Genomic DNA, 6,499 nt, shown 5'->3' with positions numbered 1-6,499 from the left:
ATTGCGCCCCGGCCGGAACTTCGATCTGCCTCGATCCATTTCCAGATTCAGCGGCTGAAAAGGAAATCTCCTCCGCCGCCGGCTTCTTCGAAGAAGAGATAGTGCTTCTGGACTACGAACGCCGATCGCAGGTTGCGGAGGTCGATCGCGACCGATCGCTACCTGTTCATCAATCACCAGAGGATCTGGTCACCGAACTGCGAAGTCAGGTTGTGGAGCCTCCTCTGGTCGGTCGGTCGGTCTAGGCGGAGCCTGAAGGTGATCGATCCCATTCCATGACCGTCGAGGCCTTTGAGCCGAACAGATCTCCGGAAAAAGTGACCATCAGCGCCGGCATGTGACTGATCGAGTAGATGTTGAACTTAACATCATATGAGCGTCTTGGCGTTATTTTCAGAAAGAGGATGTAGAGCAAGGCTGATAACGTGTTGTAATGCAAATTTGTTTGCACGCGAAAAACAGTAAAAACAGGAAGAAGAACATAAAGAACAGAGGAAAGAGATTTTTTTTTATTCATCAACTCTGTACATCACTACATCAATATATATAACAGCTATTACAAGATCATATTTAAATATAAAGTCGTTACCAATCATATCATTAATGATATAATAATATCCATAATTAGATTTTACAACACTTACATCATTATCCGCAACCTAAGTACAAAGTTGTTGATAAAAACTACAATTACATTTGTACTCTAAAGTAGTAGGACCATTTTACAAAAAATTAACAACGTTCACATCCCACTGGCTCTAATTGAACACGTTTACACATCATTCTCATAATTTTATCAATGCATGAAAACTTCTAAAGAAATTTGTAAGTTAATTTTTACTATATTATTATAACAATATCTATTGTAATCACTAACCATATATTTCAAATTATGTATTATCATCCTCTATCCATAGCAATTGTCATTAACAAACTCCCAAAACAATTTTTCTCAACAACGAATGGAAAAAAAAAAAATCAATGACTTCATTGTTGCGGATGAAAAGTATGTACGTCACTTTATTACGCTTATTAAAGTAAATAAATTAGTAACTACAACAACAAATAATCCATATGCATTTAATTAATTTAGAATTAGATGTCTATAATTCATTTATTCAAAAAAATTATTCATTATAAAAATTTATAAAGAGATATAATTTCATTAGTTATATTACCTTTATTTTATATATACAATTCAAAGATTCCCTTACCTTCAAATTCATTAATTAATTATATTCAATACATTGTCCATTGTCTTCTTTTTACATTATTTTATTAATTATCAAAGTTATAATACAAAATATGTTATTTATTTATTTATTTATTTATTTACCAAGTATTTTATACAAATATAATAAGTATATTTTGTATGTTATTTATTTATTTATTTATTTACCAGGTATTTTATACAAATATAATAAGTATTAATTGTTCAATACTTTGATATCATAATCTACGACACACTTCGCACAACATATGAAACATGTAGGGGAAAAACTACAACAACCAAATATCAACAGACGCTTGTAAGATAAAGAGTTCATAGTACAACTAAGATCTCAGTCATATACACAGTCAAATCTAAAACGTCCTACACCATAATCTCATTGAATGATGATGCCCTCTATGCTACCAGCAGTATCCCAATTTCACCTGACACACGTACCAATAAAAAAAGAGGACATGTACTGAAGATGAAGACAATGACAATGCTACCAAATGGAAATTAAGAAGACTTAGAGAAATTTAAACCAAAAGTAGTATTTATTTAGACTATCACTTTTAGACTAAGTATTTAGAATAACTTTATAACAAAGTTGCAAAAACTTATTTTAGTGACAATTATAATCAATCTTTCATATATCATCTTGCATTTATATACTTTGAATTACAATTTAAATAAAGAAATTCAACATTCAATTACCTAGGGATGCACATCTCTTATATAACATTGCATTGATATACTTTGAAATACTTATTTAAAAATAATCATTTGACTTTATACTATTCGCGCAATACATGTAAAAAAACTAGTTATAAAGTATAATGTACATTAATCTAACTCATAAAGTACATTATCTTATACATAATATACATTATTCTAACTCATAATGTACATTATTCTAACTTATAAAATTCAACGATGTCATTTTAGACCGTGGTCCACACAATAATTTGCCTCCGAACTATAAGCTACTTGGCACTTAGGCACTTAGGCCCTTTGGCACTTTGCATTGTGGACTCTAATATAAACAACATCATATTATATACATATAGCTAATCTATTATGTATCTTTACTCTTTAGTATTTTTTTTTTAACTTTTTATCTTCAGATGGAGGCGGGACACCCTAATGAACACATGGTAGGAACCATTCGTCTATGAGGAACACCAAGCAAGTCCTCGTCAAAAATGTTGAACACATCAGGCATCAGCTGCTTGAAGAGAACGAGACCTTTGAGCACTAGTGAGTGCCTTTTTAGCCAACACATTAGCCACCCGATTTTGTTCTCTATACACATGATTCAACCGAACTTGCCAGACTTAAAGCATCCACCTTTGACATTCGTGGATGATATTAGCCATCAAACTGCGGAAATAGCTATGTCTTTACTCTTTAGTTAATAAATTTTGTACCCATTACAATTAACATATTATAGACATACCCATGGTTTCAATAGGCACTAGGCGCTAGTCGGGCGCCCAGGCAGCACCTAGCGCAAAAAAAAAAAAAAATAAAAAAAATAGTGGCTAACTTGTAGTTTGACAATTTTAATGTGGCTATTTTCAACATTCAATCAAATAACACATCTAAATAAATGAAATAATGATAATTCATAAGTCATAACATCATAATAATATTAAAATCAATAATTAATGAAAAATGACATCAGACAAAATCGGTCAAAATTGGACGAAATCGACCAACTCAGCCGAGTTGGCCGCCTAGGCGGCCGGCCAAGTAATGGTCAACTACACTAAAAAACGGCACGGCATGGCGGCGCCTGCCACCGAATTTTACCACCATGGAAATACCGTTAACATATTATGTACTTGCAATTAATAAATTACTTAATATTACAATTAATATATTAATTACATACAATTAACATATTGTGTATATTCAATTAATAAATTGTGTACCTACTACAATTAACATATTATGTACCTTCAATTTATTTAAACGTACATAATCAATTAATTGAAGTTATATATATGTTAACTGCATGTACATAATTTGAATGTCATTTTGGATTATATTCCACAATACATGGTGAACTTGCCCTGTTTGGTAACATAGTAGCTTTTTGTAACAACTTATTTCTCTAAAATTTAAAATTCAAAAAGATCTCAAAACAGTTTTTTCGATTAGCTTTTTAAGAAAGTCATTTTGCATATAATTAGCTATCAGTTGACTGCTAATTTACTAAACATTTTTCAACAATCAACCAATGCTATCAACTACTTCACTAACCCAATAAGTTAACTGCAAGTATTTTGAATGTGGTATAATTTGCCCTGATTTTCCAATTCCCCTCAACACGCACGACACTTTGAAAATCGCCGTGTATGTGTAAAAAAAAAAACAATCGGTGGTTATTTAAAGTGTATGACGTAAAAAATTAATTAAGGTATATACGGTGGTTATTTAAAAAATCGTTGTTTATTAAGTGATGTAGTATAACAAATTATATTAGATGGTGGTTATTTAAAAAACCTTCATCTATTAAGTGACGTAGTATACCATTTATGTAGTAGTGATTATGTACGCAATTTGCAATTTTAGTATAACTCAGGGACGAAATGTGCAAAGCCAATGACAACTTAGGGACGAAAAGTGAGCATGACCAACACTCAGGGACGAATTCTACAATTACTCTATAACTCAGGGACGAAAAGTGCAACCCCAATGATAACTTAGGAATGAAAAGTGAGCATAACCAACACTCAGTCACGAATTCTACAATTACCATATAACTTAGGGACGAAAAGTGCAATTTTCCCAAAGTTTTATTGTTACAGAGAAAAATCTCTTAAAATTATTATATTAAATATATTGGGTGATGATTTGGATGCCAAGTAAGCCTATTGTTTAGCGTAAATAATTCCCATTAATGCTTGCATATTGCATGACTATTAACAAAATCCAAGGTCAAACACTAATTCATGTTTGGTTATTTCTGAAAAAATCGGTGTTTAATCAGATTCCACAATACAAGGTGAACTGGCCTGTTTGGTAACATAGTAGCTTTTTGTAACAGCTTATTGCTCTAAAATCTAAAATTCAAAAAGATCTCAAAATAGTTTTTTCGATTAGCTTTATATGAAAGTCATTTGCATGTAATTAGCTATCAAGTGACTGTTAATTTACTAAACAATTTTCGACAACCAACCAATGCTATCAACTACTTCACTAATCCAATCAGTTAACTGCAAGTATTCTGAATGTGGTATAATTTGCCCTGATTTTCCAATTCCCCTCAACACGCACGACACTTCGAAAACCGCCGTGTATGTGTAAAAAAAACCGTCGGTGGTTATTTAAAGTGTATGACGTAAAAAATTAATTAAGGTATATACGGTGGTTATTTAAAAAACCGTCGCCTATTAAGTGCCATAGTATAACAAATTATATTAGATGGTGGTTATTTAAAAAACCTTCATCTATTAATTAAGTGACGTAGTATACCATTTATGTAGTAGTGATTAGCATTCAAAAAAAAAATGTAGTAGTGATTAGGTATGCAATTTGCAATTTTAGTATAACTCAGGGACGAAAAGTGCAATGCCAATGATAACTTAGGGACGAAAAGTGAGCATGACCAACACTCAGGGACGAATTCTACAATTACTCTATAACTCAGAGGCGAAAAGTGCAACACCAATGATAACTTAGGAATAAAAAGTGAGCATAACCAACACTCATGGACGAATTCTACAATTACCATATAACTTAGGGACGAAAAGTGCAATTTTTTCAAAGTTTTATTGTTACAGAGAAAAATCTCTTAAAATTATTATATTAAATATATTGGGTGATGATTTGGAGGCCAAGTAAGCCTACTAGATAAAACAAATAAAAAATGTCTAAGTGTACTTTTTTTTCTTCCTAAAATCAATGATCTCTTTAAAACTTTTTAAATTTGTTAGTGTTTTTAATTGTTCAAAAAACCCCATCATATAATTGGCAATATTATTATGGCATACTAAGATAGGTTTAGCTTGTGTCGCCCATCTTTACAGAAGACTGATCAATCAGAAGCAACAACAGAGGACTGACACTGAAGGTCTGTTTTAAAAAGGTGTTTACTTAAAAGCTGTACGCGATTTACTGAAGACAGATTTGGAAAAAAGATTAGCGTATCTGCTTTGGAAAGGTATAGACCGGATCTTTAAGATTACATTCTTCAAATATTATCATACCATCTACAATCAAGGACATCTATGGAAGGAGTGTTCTATCGACGAATCTATAAGTACCCGCATTCAAAGAGAATTAGGGTTATGCCTTTGAGACAGAAAAAACACTCCATATAGTTTTTATGAGATCTCATCTTTTATTTGATTGCACCTTCTCAACACAATATGTGTATGGTGATTATGATGATGAACATGAGAAGGATTTCTACTGCTTAAACGAAAGAACACTACGATCACACAGTTGTGGGAACAACTGAACAGAGCGTCACTGAAGTGGACTGCATCAGAGTTGGTTCTCCAAGTGAAGGGATTTCCTTGGACTTCTGGATGCGTGGCTCTCCATCTTCAACCATCCACTAAACCAGTGTAGACTGGGTACGTACCTTGTGTGGGGCACTAGGGAGAGATTATTGTTTCTCTACCTTTGTACATTGGATTATGATTTAGTGGATTGAACGCATATGTGATTGTCCCCCCAGACATAGATACACACTGTATCGAACTGGGTAAACATCTTGTGTGTTGGTGTGTCTCTTTATCTTCTTCTTTTATATTAACGGTTACTCACCTTACTGATTGATCTCATTAGTAAGTCAGTTAATCATATCCGTCAGTCTAAATACAGTAATCTTGTTTAAGAATGAGGAAATGCAAAAATTACATGTGGTATCAGAGCTTTTAAGTCTACATAGTGACTTGATCCTTATGGGAATTGTTTTTGCATTAGTCTCTTTCTGTTGGCTGGTTGTTTGTGTTTAGGATGGATGCAAATATGAAACCTCCTGAACTAGATGGCCACAACTACTCCTTCTGGAAGGCTCGCATGGAAATCTACCTTCAAGCACAATGTACCAGGGTCTATCGAACTGTTTTATCTGGTTGGAGCAAACCAACGACTCAGAATCTTGATGGAACTACTGGAGAAAAACCCATTGAAACCTGGACAGAAGATGAAATAAGTGTCTCTGATCTGAACAACAAAGCTTTGAACTCTATTGTTGGATATCTGCATGAATCTGGTTTTACACTCGTTACGGGAGTAAAAGAAGCTAAGCGAGTTTGGGAAATACTGGAA

Source organism: Ipomoea nil, unplaced genomic scaffold (assembly GCF_001879475.1).
Source record: "Ipomoea nil cultivar Tokyo-kokei standard unplaced genomic scaffold, Asagao_1.1 scaffold3400, whole genome shotgun sequence".
Taxonomy (NCBI): domain Eukaryota; kingdom Viridiplantae; phylum Streptophyta; class Magnoliopsida; order Solanales; family Convolvulaceae; genus Ipomoea; species Ipomoea nil.
The sequence above is the reverse complement of the archived record's forward strand: the minus strand, read 5'-3'. Positions refer to the sequence as shown.